The 17847-nt window shown below is 39.0% G+C and overlaps 2 protein-coding genes across 3 annotated transcripts in view; one reads left to right on the top strand and one right to left on the bottom strand.

Annotated features, from left to right (window-relative positions):
* Nucleotides 1–1176, bottom strand: part of PDCD10 (programmed cell death 10) — a 32145-nt gene extending 30969 nt beyond the window's left edge. Inside the window, exon 1 of one of the 2 annotated variants that reach the window (XM_034439041.3) lies at nucleotides 771–1176. The gene's annotated coding sequence lies outside the window, so the exon portion shown is untranslated. Of the gene's footprint in view, nucleotides 1–424 lie in introns of both variants that reach the window. The other variant, XM_034439042.2, reaches the window with a different exon arrangement.
* A 30-nt stretch (nucleotides 1177–1206) lies between these two features.
* Nucleotides 1207–17847, top strand: part of SERPINI1 (serpin family I member 1) — a 121010-nt gene continuing 104369 nt past the window's right edge. The window contains exon 1 of the mRNA XM_034439039.3: nucleotides 1207–1426. The gene's annotated coding sequence lies outside the window, so the exon portion shown is untranslated. The remainder of the gene's footprint in view (nucleotides 1427–17847) is intronic.

Raw genomic sequence — 17847 nt, 5'->3', positions numbered from 1 at the left:
TGGAAGGCAGGTTGAAACAGTTTCTCAGGCGAAGGATATACAACCACCATCTGCCCTTTATAAATAAGCAGAGTTTTTAATGCCACCACTTGAGGCCTGTCCAAAGGCATCCAAGAGACCCTTCCACAGACAATCAGGGTCCCAGAAAGACAAGCTTTCCCTCCCCTCTCCTGCCCTCCATATAATCAGAAGGGCTGAGCCTTCTTCCTGCAGATGCTCCCGGCTTTTATCCTCCTCCTTTCAACGAGACAGGTTGCTGTCGTTTCCCGCCCTGCATATAATGTATGTATGTATGTATGTATGTATGTATGTATGTATGTATGTATGTATGTATTTACTCTCCTCACAGGTACGAAAGGGCGGACATCTTCATCCAAGCAACTCCCGACCCGTATTCACCCTTCTCCCCCCCCCACAACCGTACCTAAATCCTCCTTTTAGGTAACAGAAGCTGCTTCTTCCCTTGCAAAGGTTGGAGCGCCTGCAGGGGAAATAAAGGGGACCCTTTCCCCCCAGTCTGCTGGGGGGGGAGGGGAGACAAGTCGCTGCCCCCCCCTTTTCTCTCGCAGCGCTCATGGAAGGGCTAGGCCCGAATGCACCGGGCCCTCCAATGCTGGAACCCCCCTTACGCATACAGGTCGACGTAACCTCTGTGGGATGGTCAGGCCTTACGCAAATCTACCAGTGGACCCCCCCCCCACCCCTCCTCCGGGCATTGCCTTGGCGACACCCGAAGAGGCAAAGGACGGGGGCCTCTTCGGCCACATTACCTCACTTCTCGCTTTCACCTGACCCGCGAAGCCTCTAGGACTCCCGAGCAGGTTCTCCCCGCGTCGCTCCTGCCGGAAGTACGTGCCGGAAAAGAAGCGTCCTCCTCTCTGTGTGTCTCTCTCTCTCTTGTGTGTCTCTCTCGCCGCTGCCGCTGCCACCGTTGTTACCACACACACCAGGCGTTGTCCGGAACTAGCCGGCGATCGCGTGAGCCCATGGGACCTGTAGTCCGCTTCTCAGAAAAACTACAGGTCCCGAAAAGCTTTGCGAGGGCTCGAGCAAAAAAAAAAAAAAGAAAGAAAGAAAACGGGGCGGGAAGAGGAGTGGGGGGGAGAAAAAGAGGCCGCGCGGCAAGGCGAGCGGAGAGGGGGAGGAGCCGGCGAGAGAGAAGGCGAATTAGAAGCCAGAGTGGAAACGGTGGGCGGGGCTTTGACCGTATGAGGGAAAAAGAGGCGGGGCGAAGGGAAAAAAGGATGGGCGGGGGAGAGTAAAACTCTTCGGGCGCTACAAGACGCGACAGAAGCGATCCTGGAGGCAGCGGTCTTGGGTCCTCCTCGCACAGTTTCAGCGCAAGGGACGGGTTGAGGTTGGCGGCTTCGGCAGCCGCACCTGAACCCCCTTTGCGACTTGACACCAGAGGGTTTCTGTCGGACAGGTAAGCCCCGCCAGCCGTTCCTGCACCAGCACAGCTCCTCCTTGGGTGCCTTGGCTTGCGGTGAAGCAGCTCCGGTTGGGGAACGCTGGAGCGCCCATCTCGCGTTGTGCAGCCTTTTAAAAAGGGGATCCTTTTCAAATAAAAAAATAATAATAATAAAATTCCCATCGCTCGGTAAACGAAGTACAACGTGTGTCCTTTTAGGAGAGCTTTCCGCTTTATTCACAAAAAACACCTTGCTTTAAAAAAAAATCTCAGTACCTTCTATTTCAGCTCCAAATGTTTTTAGGGGGAGAGAGAGAAAAAAATCCACATTGCAATATTTGGGAAATTCTCTATCACTTGATCATGATAGTCCTTTTGGGTTGATTGTTTTTCTCCTTTGTTTCTGCCTTTCTGCGAGGTATCCAGGTATTGGCTAGATCTTTTCCCACATGTATGTTGCATAAATTCTTCTGAGCAAGGCTTGATACTTTTTCCTGACATTTTTACAAATACCTGTTTTCACTAGAGGATGAGACACAATTAGGTTTTTAACTGAAGACCCTGTGAGTTTCATTCATTCTCTTTTTTCTTCACATGTGTCCTTTGCCAGGGCATCCTAAACAATTGTAACACCGGAGCAGAACTTTAAAATGCATACTTTTAGTACTGAGGATTGGCCTTTATGGGTTAATATAAAGATAAATGATTGCTTATTGTATCCTGTAACATTAACAGGAGTTGCAGTTAGTGCAATAAATCCCTTGAAAGTTTTATGTTGATTGTCTGACCATTAACATGATCCCTTGTGAATTGTGTATCTCCCTCTTTATTAGAACAAGCTAATTTTTATGTATTGAAGTCATTGGGAATGTTGTCATTGTTTTCATGTGAACTTGAAATGTAAATTTCGTGTTTAAAAAAAGTGGGTGGGGGGGAAATGACCTGTCCGTTATCAAGATGTGGATGAAGAAATAAATTTGAGTCTTTCTGATTAGCATTGATTTGGTTAATCTTATGTGAATTGCATAGTACTGGTATCTGTGTAAATCTGTGCAATGACTACTCTGCACAATAAGATATTCCAGAAACATTTCTTGAGAAGAGCATTCAGTTTCTTCACTTCAATTGACTCTACTTACTTCAATGAGGAATGTAGAAATGCCTAATTGTCTTTTTAAACTGCAGGCTGAGATCTGTGTGAATAAGACTTCAGCTCTGTAAAGAACAACAATCTAGTCTGGCCCTATACTAGGAAATTTATTTTTTTCTACCCCTAGAATGTTGTCAGATTGATCTGAATACCTGGTTCTTTTTTTAAACAAATGTTGTCTCCTTAACATATTGCAATTCACATTTCCCCCTCCGCATGTAATAACAGTTAATAAAACCGCATCTTAATATTACACTATGTAAATTTAATTTGTGGTCTGTAATAGAAATATATAGAAGGGAAAGGTGTTTTTCAGATTCTTAAATGCCAGCATGTCATTTTATATCAGTTCATTTTAAATTCTTACCAGTTTTCTAGGTGTCTAGAAAACCAGGTGCAGGAATGTTTGTATCCCTGATTATTTACTTCCAAATTGAAGTTCTGCCAAAATAAAATTACCATCTGGCTTATCTGTCTTTACATGACAATAAAAGCTTCAGTAGGATTTAGTTTCAGTGAGAATACCTATAACATAAACCATATAATCCTGAAAATATTTACTTACAAAGAAATATTTCTAAAGTCTATGATATATGGTCACTTATGGGGTATATTTATTACTGCATAAAAAGAAAGCACATATATACTTACTTACTTTAAAATAACTGATTTGTGAATTAAAACACATTCTAAGCATTTGGGCTTTTTGTGGCTATGTAATTGCTTATGTGATATGATGTGATCCATATTTCCATTCCAGGCTTTGCATATAATGTAAGTCTATAGGTTTAATTTCATTCTTATATGTGGTTTAGATAATGCTCTTTATAGTTCATCTCATGCCTGTCATGCCATTGATCTTTCATTCCGAAGAATTTGATGAAAATTAGGATCTACGTTGGGGCCAAATAAATCACATTGTGGCTTGTCTGAAGAATGGACTGCTGATTTGATTTGCAATTCATTAAACAACCACATCTTTTTTCAGGATCACATAGCTGTTTTAATGAGCCACAGGAAAATACTGTGTTCGCAATCCTAGGCATTCTGAAATAGTTTTTTATAAATAAATCTGAAGCTTTATATATCCATATTTTATCCAGATACATATTAAGCTAAATCTATCTCCTGATTAAAACAATCTTTTTTTTTAAGTTTCTTTTAAATCTCTCCTTTATTACTTTATAAGTAACTCAAAATGGAGAACATACATCATTCTCCTTTCTCCTCCTACAACAATGCTGTGAGATGAGAGAGAGTGACTGGCCCAAAAATTATCCAGCTGGCTTTCATGGGACTAGAACTCGCAGTTTCCTGATTTCTAGGCTGGTACTTTAACCTCTAGACCAAAGTGGCTTAGCTAGGATATGACCACAGATCAGTTAGATCTGCACCTATAATGAGAAGCACTGCTTTCCTTTTCATATTAGACATGGGGAAGGTTTGCTTCTGTATGTGGGTATATTGTGTATTGTGGGTGTCATAATGTGGCAGGAAGATTTGTAGCCCGAGTTTTAAGATCATCAGTTTTTCTTCTTTCTGTTATCTTTTCTTCCCTTGCTGAATGGAATAGGTAGGGAAAAGCAAGTACTTTACAAGAGATCTGAACAGATTATTTGTGGAGGTATTTTGAAATTAACCTGAGAGCCACGTGCAACCTAAAACCATAGGTTGCTCTATATACCATTTTTAATGAAGTTCATGTGTTCTTTAGAAGATGCAAAGAGGCAGCTTACCCTTCACACCAACAGGAAATGTTGTCTTTTAAATGGAAGCCTCATTTTAAATGGAAGCATCGTTCATTTTATTTAAGAAAATCAAAGGCTTGTAACCATTCATTTTTTTAAAAAAAACAAAAGTCTCTGTTGTTAAAGGAAATATTTATAACTAACTTGTAAACTAGACTTTGCAACTACAGGTTAAATGATCTGTAGTTTCCCATAACTTACTCATTCTGTGTCCGCTTTTATGTAAGCTATTATTTAGTTATTGCTATGGAATAGGCTGCAAGAGTTTGCATATTACGCTGAACCTTGGCTTTTTCACGATCATAATTGTTTGCATTCATACAGAAAACTGAGACAAACCACATTATGGCTTTGTGAAGAGTATGCAGGAAATTTAACCTATCTGTCCTAGAATTTTCAAAATCATTTCTGGCTCAGGCCAACACCCATTTGAATCTTAGATTCATAGACTAACCAAATGCATTCAAATAGGGGCCGGTCATTACACCTTATGATAATGAATTTCATAGGCTCCTTTTGTGCTGTATTAAGGATATATTCCCTTTTCCCTGTTCTAAACCTTCAGCTTTATTGGAGAACCCATGCATTTAGCATTTTAAAAGAGAAGAACAAAACCCAAAGAGTTTCAGTCCCCTAGTAATTCAAGTGGCACTTTGTCCAATTGTGATGTTGATGCACATTGCTCTTCTGTTCACTATGTCCATCAAATTGTTTGTAGTTACATAGTATAGTAGTAATAAAAGTAGTTTACATAGTAAAAGTAATCACATAGAATAGAGAAAGTTTCTGTGCATCAGAACAGTGTGTTGCACTGCATGCAGCAGTGTGTTGCTTCACTAGATGGTTGATGTAGAAAGAAACGTCTGGAAGTTGTGATGTACAATGAGATGTTCTTCAGACAGTTTTCTGCATTATAGCTCCTATATAGTTTTACCTTTATCACAGGAGGAATAAAATTACAAGCACCATCTAAAGCATGTTACTCCCTCCCACACTTTTTCTTTTGCAGAACTAAACCTCTTTCTGTTAAATTAGAGCTTGCTCCATCCAAAAAGCTGAGAAGACTGTAGCCAAAACTGCAAAGATTGAAGATGATGTACTCACTGTAGATGGGCAAGCATGAAAATATAAGAAATTGGCATATCCGTTTTATATTATAGTTGCGGTTTCTTGAATGAACCATAAATTAGGCTGAGCTGGTTTAGTAGATCTCTCATAGCAGAGATTGCACGAGAAACTTTGTTTCTGAGATTTTACCTCAGGATGTTGTCCAATGATGTCATCAGAGCTGCTCAAACAAATCTCTTGGTCCAATTCAATCAACAGGGGAGCTGGTCTAAATGCAATGAGTGATTTTAGTTTTCCCAAGGCTTAAAATGTCTAATTTGTTCTCTGAATTTTCTCAGGCTGAAAACTTGATTTGAATGTTTATCATGCCAATGATACTATGAGGAGCAAATAGAAGAGAATGTGGGACATAGGCTACCAGTGTCTGATTCACTTCACTAAACCACTAAATTAATAATTCCTTAATACTAAGAATACTTCTCCTTATATTTTTTTCCTGCTGAAGAATAGATTACAGTACCTAAACTCCTGAATTATTATCATTATTGGAACATACTTTAGATAACCCTGAATCTATCGTACTCTTTACAAGCAGTTAATGGAGATCCATCTCAGTAATTACCATTATCTGCAAAGACTCTGGTGTAAAGAGTTAGTAAAACCTAGATTAGCAAATCAATAGCAAAACGTCTTTAAATTATTGAGCACATTTCCTACGCTCTTCAAACAAGTCTAATTTAACAATGATTATTTTTCATGTTTACTAACTCCCCAGAGAATTAAAAAGGATTAGTTATTAAATTGTGTTAGAAGTAGAAAGTGGGAGAAGTGACTCTTTTTTTCTGGGCTTGTTCTATAATCTGGTTTGATATCCATAAGATTGTTCATGTGGCTGTCATGAAGATCATTATACTTTTAAAAATGCAAATGTAGTTTTGACTTACATACTAAAACGTGGAATGTATCACTACATGCAGAATAATAGATTTCTGAAGCATGGAGGAGAGCAGAGATGATCATTGTTCATCATTACAAGTATAACACTACCCTAGATTAATAGTCTTGACTGATGTATATATATATATTTGCTTTTGAGCTGCCTTTTTAGTGACAAAATAGAAAGACTGATGAATATTGCATTGTATGATCAAAGTTTAATTCTTTGTTTTAAAATTAAGTTAAATGATTTGGTTTTTTTATATGATAAAAGACGTTTTTGTGGGATTTTAATTGTCTTTAATTTCCTGTCTTCTTTCCTTCCTTCATTTCTCCCTCCCTCCCTCCTGATATTTTTAAAAATCTTCTACAGAAAAACATGTCAAAGATCAAAATTGTGAATTGCCAGAATGTCAGATAACCTGCAGATTCAATGCAGAATATTGAATTTAGGACTTTTTGAATAGGATATTTGGAGGGGGGGGGGTTCAAGGAAGAGCTGGTTATAGCCAGTGGTGGGATTCAGCCAGTTCGCACCACTTCGGGAGAATTAGTTGTTAACTTTCTGAGCAGTTTGTCAAACTGGTTGTTTGAAGAAATTTTAGGGCAGAGAACTGGTTGTTAAATTACTTGAATCCCACCACTGGTTATAGCCATGTCTGGCACTGTCTTGGGGGGAGGGGCATAGAACTCCGCCCCCCCTCCCAAGATAGGAACTTCAGTTGTGTAGTTGTGGTAGCCAGATTGTTTTTTTTAGATCCTCCCTTTCTTAGGTCCTTCATGGTCATACTGTATACCAGACTATTCTAAAATGGGATTAGGTAGTTTATAATTCAGCGTCTTGGGAAGGTGCAGCCCATGGTGTAAATATATAACATAACAATGATAATATAAAGCAGTATGAAAGGGGAGTTCGACAGCCATCAAAAATAAGTGGCTCTGAGCACATTTGAACTAGTTGCATATAAATATTTAAAGATGCATAATACCAATGACTTGGGTAAGAACAAAGCAACCGCTTGGATTGGGGTCTATTTTTTCCCCTAACGCCATATCCTAGGAGGGATTTTCAGTGCAATGTAGTAGTAGAAAGGTGCATAAACTGAGCAGCTGAAAGGTTCATCAATCAGCAGAAACTGAGGAGTACAATTGCGTAGTCATGGATATAAAAAAGAGGGAGAGGAAACACCTTGGTGGAGAGGAAAAGGGTTAAAGGAGAATCAATGATCATATGAAATGGACTGACACGTTTTCTGGACAGCATTTCTCCTTCTGTTTTAAAACGATGCCAAACCTTATTTTAGCATTTGACACTAGGATTCTTCCAACTCAAAAACAACAGGTGAACTATGGCACAAATTCCAATCATAGTGCAGAAAACAGGGAACCTGTCATTGATAAACCACATTCAGTCCTCACCACCCATCATTTTAACACCTCGTCCATCCCAAGAGTACTTCTAGCTAACATTGGGGGACATTTTTTGAATTTATGGAGTGAATTGTATGCCCAACGTTTTGCAGAGATTTCAGGTGCCTTGTTTATCCCTGATAATCTCCCGTAAAAGTAATCTGATTTTCCTAATTTTTGCTCTTTCTTATCTTATTTTTTTCATGTAACCTGCTCAGAGGTTACATTTCATAAATACCCAAAACATAGGGCTAAAAAAAAAAAACCCTCTGAAAAATGTCCATTTTTAAAAAATTTTGCTAATTGCAAGGGTGTAATCATGTTAGTGGTCTTATTGCTGCTTTTTTCTTTCATTAAATGTGGTCCTTCATCACAAGAAAATTGACCTTCTGGATGCATTTTGGGAATAGCTTCCTTTAGAAACAAATTTTTTGAATGAAGCTGGGCTTATATTTCTCAGTAAACTTCCTTGGGATTTGTGTTCTGGTGTTTACAGCAACCACAGCCTCCCTTTGCAATATTTTCCACCTTTCCTTTCAGGACATAAGAAAAATATTAAGACCACTGGCAGGTAATTTGGGAACCAAGTACCTATACTCATTTATCATCCTTGTCAGAATAAAAAAAAAATCAAATTCAGAATTTGATTCAAGCCATTATTTCATCCAGGTTGACTTCCAGACCTAACCTTAGATTTTCTGGTGGTCTCTTACCTGATTCGTTTAGCTTTTTCAGTCACATGCTGACATCTGCTATTGATTTATTGATTATGTCTTAAGAAAACCACATAATTAGATTTTCTCCTTGAGAAGTCACCTGGTGTAGGCAACAAACATGATTATCCCCAATGCATAAGATTTAGAAGAACAGCATTCTATCTTCAATTTTCAACACTGCCACCCCTCGAAAACTTTACGTAACTGTAGAAGCAATGCCATGCAGATTGGAAAAAAACACTGTCTTAAAATTAATCCTAACTTGTCCTTAGTTGATATATCCATTTAGGCATCTATCTGTCTTTCTCATTGCTTGTTCCATCAGATTTCTATTAAGAGGATTTCTTTCATATGAGGTAACAGTGAAAGTAACAGGTCATAAAATTTCATTCTTGCACAAAATCATTACCCAGTCTTGCTGGATTTTTTCCAAAACCACTAGATTCACACATGATATTGATAATATGAGAGTCACATTGCAGCAAAATAGCTGGCAAACAAATTTAATAATAATAGTTTATTTAACTCATTTATTGAGCCAGCCGCAGGTAAGAAACCAAAATAGAAAACATGCTAGTGGCCTTAATATGATATGTCAGCAACAAACTGATTCTTGACATATACTTAGGTCTTGCAAATGCCACTGCCTATTTTTAAAAAATGTTGTAGTTTAGGAAGGGGTGAGTTGGCACCAATAGAAATCAGGGTGCCAAATTTGTATTTGCAAAAATACTACATTATCGTAAGAATGGTTATTAAAGGAACAAGCTAATGGTATGAAAGAAGTTAATCAGTCACAGGGAAGAGGTAAGACTAAACTGGCACATTATAAATCTAGCCCAGAGGAGTAAATTTAGGGCATAACCTGGCTACTGTGCAGACTAGCAGATTACAGGTGGCCCTCATTTAATGACCACCTACTCAGCAATCTTTCAAAGTTATGATGGCCCTGTATGAATTACAATTGATCCTTGTGTTTCTTAGCCTGCAGCAACAGCTCCTAATTATGAAGTTACAGCAAACTGTGGTTAGGTGGTCAGAATTTCCAATGTTTCCTGCTGGCTTCCCACAAGGAAATTCAGTGGGGAAGCTGTCAAGAAGTCAGAAGTTGTAGTCACATGAAGTCCTCGCTTAACAACTTGCATGGTCCTTACTTAAGGACAACAACCAGGACTTCCAGAACTGCCCTTGCTAAGTTGCACAGTCATGTGATGTCATGCTTCACAACTGCATCACTTAGCAAGAGCAATTCCAAGGACTACCTGTATAATATAGTAGAGCTGAAACTAATGGGACACTGGGAACCAATAAACTCTCTGTTATATTTTATTAAGCCAGCAGGAATAACAGATGTTACTAAAACTGTAGGACAAAATTCGCAGAGCAGGCAAGTTGAATGTTAGAAAGTGGACTCACAGATATATATGATACCAGCTGGACAGTTTTCCCCAACCTGGGCATTCTTCAGAAATATAGATTCAACCTCTGGAATGTTCAGTGATGGCTCTGCTGGCTGGAAATTTGTGGGAGATGAAATTGACACATCAGGAAGACATCAAGTTGGGAAAGCAGCTGTAGAGGCATTTTGAATAATGAGATGAACAGCAAATAAATGTATGTACGTACGTACGTACGTACGTACGTACGTACGTATGTATGTATGTATGTATGTATGTATGTATGTATGTTTAGGGACAGTAAAGAAATTAGAACAAAGTGAGATCATTAAAATACTGGCTTGCTTTCAATGGAAGTTCTTAATGCCCCGACCTGCAAATATCCACTCACTTTTCCTAATGCTAATAGCAGGTCAGGGCTTACCATAAATATTTCTTTTTACTCCTTATTCTAATAAATGCATCTTTAACTTTTCTCAAAAGCCTTAGTGGTAAGTTCCTGGAGCACTGGTTTTCATCTTTGTAGGAGGGCTTTTCTAAAGGACTTCGAGAGCAGAACAAATATTTTGGAAAAGATTTTTTGACACTGCATGATAATACATGCAAAGCACTTTCTTTCAGTTATTCAAGCGGCTGCATCTTTTTCCAAGTTGACATGGTTTTTGTTTGCAAAAACAGCCAGAAATCATTTATGAAGCAGATATATAAGCCTAGAAAATAACATAGCTGTGCTAATGATTCATAGTCTTTCAGAGGATATGAATAGTTTACCTTTTTCTGCCTTTGCAGTCTGCAAATTCACACATATGTGTCATATGATCCCACCACTTTGCAGCCTTCAAACTCCTCAACAGTGACCAGAGAATTGTCCAGCCTTGCTAATTTGGGGCATTATTCAAGTGTTCCTTTATTAGTTGATTAATTAAATATAACCCAGAGGTGTACTGTTCTCATTCTTCCCCAGCTACTCTTCCTAATTCTAGGGTTAAAGACTGATTTAACATATATTATTGACAAGATTTCCTCTCTCTTTGAGTCAGTCAGGTGAACTTAAGCAGCTGGATTTGATCTAGCGGGTGATCTTTTGACAAGTCATTGATCTTTTCATCCATCTTCATTGTCTTCCATAATGAGCAGATTAGGTCCGATACGAATCTTCTTCCCCTTCAGACCCCTCATATCCTGGACATAAACTGTTTCAACTCCTACTCTCAAAACGACACTATAGAGCACTGCACACCAGAACAACTAGATACAAGGACAGCTTTTTCCCAAACGCCATCACTCTGCTAAACAAATAATTCCCTCAACACTGTCAAACTATTCACTAAGACTGCATTACTATTACTATTAGTTTTCTCATCATTCCTATCACCCATCTCCTCCCACTTATGACTGCCTGATTGTAACTGTTGCTTGTATCCTGACAATTTATATTTATATTGATTGTTTCCTGATTGCTTATTTGTACCCTATGACTATCATTAAGTGTTGTACCGTATGATTCTTGATGAACGTATCTTTTCTTTTATGTACACTGAGAGCATATACACCAAGACAAATTCATTGTGTGTCCAATCACACTTGGCCAATAAAAAAATTCTATTCTATTCAGCACTATTCTACCAGTAGTGTTCTCTTGATGCTGTGTGGACTTTGTACCATTCACAAACGAACAAATATTCAGTAGCACAAACACGTCCTAATCCGTTTTAGAATCACTTGCTGTCCTTTCTCTGGACTGAAATGAACAATCCATCTTCAGCAGGTACTAGAGCCTGTCTCACTCTGTTTTAGGCATTGTAGCTGTCAATCATTACCTCCAATTCCAAGTTTCTTCTTCCCAAAGAAAACTCTACCTCAGTATTTTTTTTTAAGATTTATCCTGTGCCATCCCCGTACAGTATCTCTTTCTCCTAAGAGAATTATTAACTACCAGAATCCAAGCTACGCATGCTTTTAGTTGCTTATTAGCAAAGTTGTTGTTTTTATATCTTCGTGGATCCATGGATACTTGAAAAGACAGTGAGAAGCTAGGATTGAGAGCAGGCTTATCACACTATGATAAATAAAGCCTGAATGTCAAACGCCAGGGAAATCAGGAGATCCAGATAGTTTAAATGGGTATAAAGATTTATTGCAAGCTTAGGCTCTCTTTTTTTTTTCATTTTTTTTATGATTAACATATAAAAAAAAGAAATTAACATACATAACATACATGAATCATAATATATAATATATAACAATATACAGAATACAAACAATCAACGAGTGCTCCCCCACTCCCCATTCCTGCTTCCAGAATCTTAAAGCTTCTTCTGGTGGTGGTATCCCTCTTCCTCCAGAAAACACATATATTAGGAACTGTTTTCAGATTCCATTGAATTCGTTTACCTTCATTATGCCCCTCCTTACTTTAATATTGCAAGTCAATTTATCATTTATGGCAATATCCCATACTTCTCTACAAGAATCTGAACTACTAACAGTCAAAGCAATTAGGCAGTAGATAAGAAATTCAAGGTGGACTGAAGTTAGCTCTCTCGTAGACGTGAAGGGACTCATGATTAATGATGTATTTGACCCCTCCCTCAGGCTCAGCCTGGTCATCTCTACACTAGCTTATCAATTGACATTGAAAGGCACTTCATGGCTTGAAGGTAAGGGGGAATTGTAAAATAAATGTCTGAATGATGCTGTCAGTTACATTTAATAGCATGCAGTCATGTAAGAAGATAGAGTTTAGAATTTCTAGAAGAGTACGTTAATCTTACCTTTCTGTGTGTCAAGTGAAAACTGTATGATGAAACCTCTTCCTCTTTAGATTTGTGAGATGCATCTTCCTTCATGGATGAAACATAAGCTATTAACTTCCCTATAAATCTAAATAATAAGGTTCACTATGCAGCTTGTATATCTATGCTATGCTTGAGTCAATGTGTTGCTTGGGTCAATATCTTGCAATGTTGAGGAGTTTTAAAGGTGAATTTTCTGTATCTTCTGGATTACCTTCCGCTCTCCATCTTAAAGATTTTTTTTTAATCTTGTGGCATTCTGTGTTGCCCATAAAATTATTCTGGATTGTAAATATGATGCAACAGATCCTGTGACCAAGGCCTACACCAGTGATGGCTAACCTTTTTGCCGTCACATGACAAAAGCGGGGGAGCGCAGCGAGGTCGTCCACGTGTGTGCCTACACCCATAATTCAATGCGCCCTGCCCCTGCGCATGTGCACCCTCCCGCTTTTAGCACGTGATGGCACAGTGGGCCCAGTAGGCCTGTTTTTCACCCTCCCCAGGCTCCATAGGCTTTCTAGGAGTCTGGGAAGGGTGAAAACAGCCTTCCCCACACCCCCGGAGGCCTTCCTGAGGCCGGAAACAGCCCATTTCCCAAATTCCAGTAGGACCAAAAGGCCCAAAAATCAGCTGGCTGGTGCACACATGCGCGCTGGAGCTGATCTACAGCAACGCTCGCATGCCCACTGATACGGCTCTGTGTGCCACCTGTGGCACCCGTGCCGTAGGTTCGCCCTCACGGGCCTATGCTATCCAGATAACAAGACCATTGTGCAAAATTGTACGCTGTCATGGGAACCCCAAAAAATGAAAATAAAATATTCCAAATTGCATCAAATTTTATATATCACATCACCTGCTTTGTGTATACCAGTATCTGTCCCAAAGATCACCACATGACCATGGAAAACAAGATTCACATGGAATGTTGTTAAATCAGGTTTATTGAAAATAACAAGTTTAGTGTAAAAAAAAAAGATTACGGTAAGTGGGGTGGGATAAAGAATCTTGGAAACTGAATGAACAAAACTTCAGCTCTTACTTGCCAGCGAATTCATTAAAGTGAGGTCTCTCTGAATTGCCTGAAATTATTCTTCTCACATATCTTAGCTGAAGGGCTAATGGCTCTTTTTAGCAGATAAGATTGAACTATGAACTGCTCTTCGTTTTTCATATTGTAAAATATTCTCTTTTTGTTCTTAATCTCTGAAAGTTTTCTTGCAATCATGGGTATCATCTTAGGGGCTAAAGGGTGGATCCTCTTTTGCTTCCACAATCAGTGGTATCTCAGATCTAATCAAGGCAACTACCGTCATCAATCTTCCATTACCACCTAAGCCCATACTTGTGCTCACTGGGACTAATCAAGAGCATAAAACATTTTACTCCCTACCAACTGAATGGAATGGTCTGAGAAGGCTAATATTAAAGAAGAATATTTGTAGCTCAGGGTTGAAACCAGGGGTCCTTAGTGCTCTCTGAGCTTGTTTGTTTTCTTGAGACATTTCATTACCCTAACTAGGTAACGTCATCATTGCTAGTAAGGAGTGCTGTTTGCTGTCAGATGATGTTACCTAGCTGGCTAATGAAACGTCTGCAAGGAAACAAGCAAGCTCAGAGAGCACCACTAACATCACTCTCACTTTCGTTTCACTCATGGGGAAAACTCACCATTATAAAGAATTTGGACAGCCTTCATGCAATGTTCATTTTCGTTTTCAATTTCAATTTCTTACAAGTTCTGCTTTTTCTTTGTAAGCAATCAATGCCACAATTTTCATTTTTTTAATGAAAGAATCTTTTAACCCAATATTTCTTCAAGAGAGGAAGATGGTCCTTGTAATGGTTTCCAGTTCACCAATTAATGTTTAAGATTAGGGGGTCTCCTCTTCCCCCTTGTACTTTTTCCCCTTTGTTATGATCTTTAACATATGCACCTGTGGCTTATTATCATATTTTGGATCATCTGGCACAATGCAGGATCTCTTCAAGGAGAATCAAGACAGGGCATAGTTTCTCAGTTCTTTTTTTTTTTTTCTGGAGTATCTGTTTTTCCTAAGGAATATGATTTCTGAGCCTTTAATGTCCTTGTTTTTGCACAATATTCAAAAGTAATTTGATAACAGCGACAAAGTGCACACAACCAGAGATCTCTTTAGATCATTCTCAGATATTTTTCATGAGTTTATAATATGAACACTGTCAACACATTTATGGAAGCTGTTTGGTTATAATTGCTTTTTGTCTCATATCCTGAAGAGACCATTATTTATGGCTTACTATAATACAAATGTCGTGTTGGGTGTATTTAATTAAAATAGAAGCATGTTTGCTCAGGGTTATCCTGCTACTTTGAAAAAGTGTAGCTTTGCAACCTGAGTGAATGGCATAGTGAGCCTAAATTCATGTTAGGAACCTAACATGAATCAGGCGCATTAGTATTGGGCTACATTTTATGCTTTTAGTCATGCCTAGTCCAAAAGGGTTCAAGCAACTTGTAACTAGTAAGAAAACAGAGAAGGGACAGTGGTCATTCCATTATTTCTTTATCCAACTGGTTTGGAAGTCTGGTCCTCATTCTTCATATTGGTCATCAGGGCTTTGTGCTCGAGAACAAGCAATTGTCAAGCATGAAGATTCAGGATCACACATAAGTTCCAGTTCAGAAGATTTATTGCTCAAGCCTATACACAAGAATCTGGTCAACTAACAGTCAGCACTAAATTGGTGCTAGATAAGAGTTAATGGAATTCAAAGGTGTGTGTGAACTTGGAGTATTTGTGGTCACATAATGATTCTAGGCTGAGTCGTCTCTTGATTCTGTCCCCAAACTCTGCTCTTCTACTGCAATAGGATTATTCTGGAGTATCACCATAGTTTTTCTGAGCCGAATTCCATCTCAGCTGGTCATTATCCTAACTTCAGAGCATTAATAACTCATGCCTGAGTCACCTTGTTTTTCCTCCTCATCCTCTCTTCCTTTTCTCTTGTGCCTTTTTAGACTTTAATCTGAGAAAAATGACATTTTAAAAAAATATTATTACTTAAGATACTCTGGAGCTCTAGCCCTGATCCTTCTGGGTTTATACAAGGCCCTGAAGCTATGGATTTGCCAACAGACATGGGACCCAAGATTTTCTCCATTATGATTTATTCCATAACCTTGACTTTCGCCCATATCAGTGGTACACTCGTTGCAATTGTAACTGAGTCCATCCAACTTGATGCCTCTTCTCTTCTCTTCTCTTCTCTTCTCTTCTCTTCTCTTCTCTTCTCTTCTCTTCTCTTCTCTTCTCTTCTCTTCTCTCCCTTCCAGAGAATTAGAATGTTTAGCTGTGGCGATTTTCTTTCAGAAGTTGCTGTGTGAAGTCACTCTTGGCTATCCTTTTATCAAGGATTAAAGCCTCTCTGGATTGTTGTTGTTGTTGATGATGATGATGATGATTTAAATTGGGAAGGGTGGAGATTCTTTAACCATTAAAGAATTGGAAATTGCTCCAGTCACCAGAACATTCACTCAAAATTCTGGTGCTGTCTTCCTTTCCTAGACAACCTATGGAGACCTGTTGCATTTTCCTGCAATGACGAAAACAATTCTGTGGATGTCAGCATATTCATGAGTCTCATGTCTAGCCAATTGTTCTGACAAGGAGAGTAAAATTGGCATTCTGCCACTGAGCCAAGTCCATGTCATTTGTAAATATTTGTGCTCATTCATCTTTACACTTTTCATTTATGGATATCTTTGTCTAAAAAGGTTGCCCTGTGCATAGTGGAGCTGTTTTTTTTTTTGTTTGTTTGTTATGTGTGCCTTCGACTGTCAAGGTCTACTCCAGCAAATATTTAAAACAATACTGAAGTCATTCCTTCTGGCAGCCTCATTTTTATGAGCGAGGAACTGATGCTGCCTATTCTCTTTATTGCCATTTTCCCACTGACTCAACATGGTGCCTAACTATAGTTAATATATTAGAATGCTTAATTTAATTGGCTCTGTAAATCTGCTTTTTTGGAATGATTTCCTTCTGCCTTTGTTAAAGCAGTTTCAGAGCATTTAGTTAATGTGACCTTCACATAACCACTTAGGATGCAGGCTAGCTTACATTTGAAGATGTTGGGGAGGAAGAAGGAGAAAATATCTGTAACGGGAAAGTGTCAGAAGTTTTTTTAATGAGCAACCTTGAATAACAGTTACTGTTTCTAGAAGACCGCCTACTGTATGCTATATAGGTATATATCCTCAACTTACAACAACAGCGGATACCATAATTTTGGTCACTAAGCAGTGCAATATTTAAGCAAGTCAACAGGTAATGTTCTGCCCCAGCTATAGCCCCCAAAGAACGCAGCACACACAAAGTCCGTTCAAACCTTAGTTTACTGAATAAACCAGTCTTTTACAACAACAGCTGCTAATTAATTGCATTAACAGCTGCCAAGAATTCAAAAAATAACTGAAAACTTATTATGGTTGGCAGAATGCCCAGAAGCAATTTGCAGAAAGCTGGTAAGATAAGCAAGAGAAGACACGAAGGTATGTGAACTAAGTTGTTCCCTGCAAATTGCTTCAGTTGGTGTTCCTCCTTAAATAGGCTAAGGGAGTGGCCAATTAGCCCCAAGCCTTACTCTCAAGGAGACCTCCTCCTGAGGAGCCACTCCTGCCTTTTGGCAGCTCTTCATGCCCTTGCATCAAGAAGAGGCCTCCTCTTCGTCCTATTCACTTAAGGGAGCTTCTGGAGGTTCTGAAGGCCCTGGCTGAATCCCCGCCTCTGGCACCACATCTTCTCCAGCCTCCTCATTGTCCGACTCGAGTGCCAGTTGCACAGGTTGCCAGCGCAGCACCACACCAGCCTCCTCACTGTCTGAATCATCTACTAGCTGCACAGGCCACATATGGGCCACAACAAGTGATGAGATGATTTTACAACCATTTTATCTTGGTTGTTAAGTGAATTACAGTGGAGGTTAAATGAACCTCGTGAGTCATTAAGTGAATCTAGCATCTCCAATTGACTTGGCTTGTTGGAAACCAGCTGGGAAGGTCACACATTGTGATCACATAACTGCAAGATGTTGCAAACTTTGTAAACGCAAACTACTTGTCAAATGCCCAAATCACGTGATTGTGGGTTAGTGTGATGGGCATAACTTTGAGGATGAGTCATGAATCACTTTTTGCGAGGCTATTATAACTTTAAAAACATTAAGCTGTC

Source organism: Pantherophis guttatus, chromosome 6, assembly GCF_059756535.1.
Source record: "Pantherophis guttatus breed Tessera chromosome 6, ASM5975653v1, whole genome shotgun sequence".
Classification (NCBI taxonomy): domain Eukaryota; kingdom Metazoa; phylum Chordata; class Lepidosauria; order Squamata; family Colubridae; genus Pantherophis; species Pantherophis guttatus.
The sequence above is the reverse complement of the archived record's forward strand: the minus strand, read 5'-3'. Positions and strand labels throughout refer to the sequence as shown.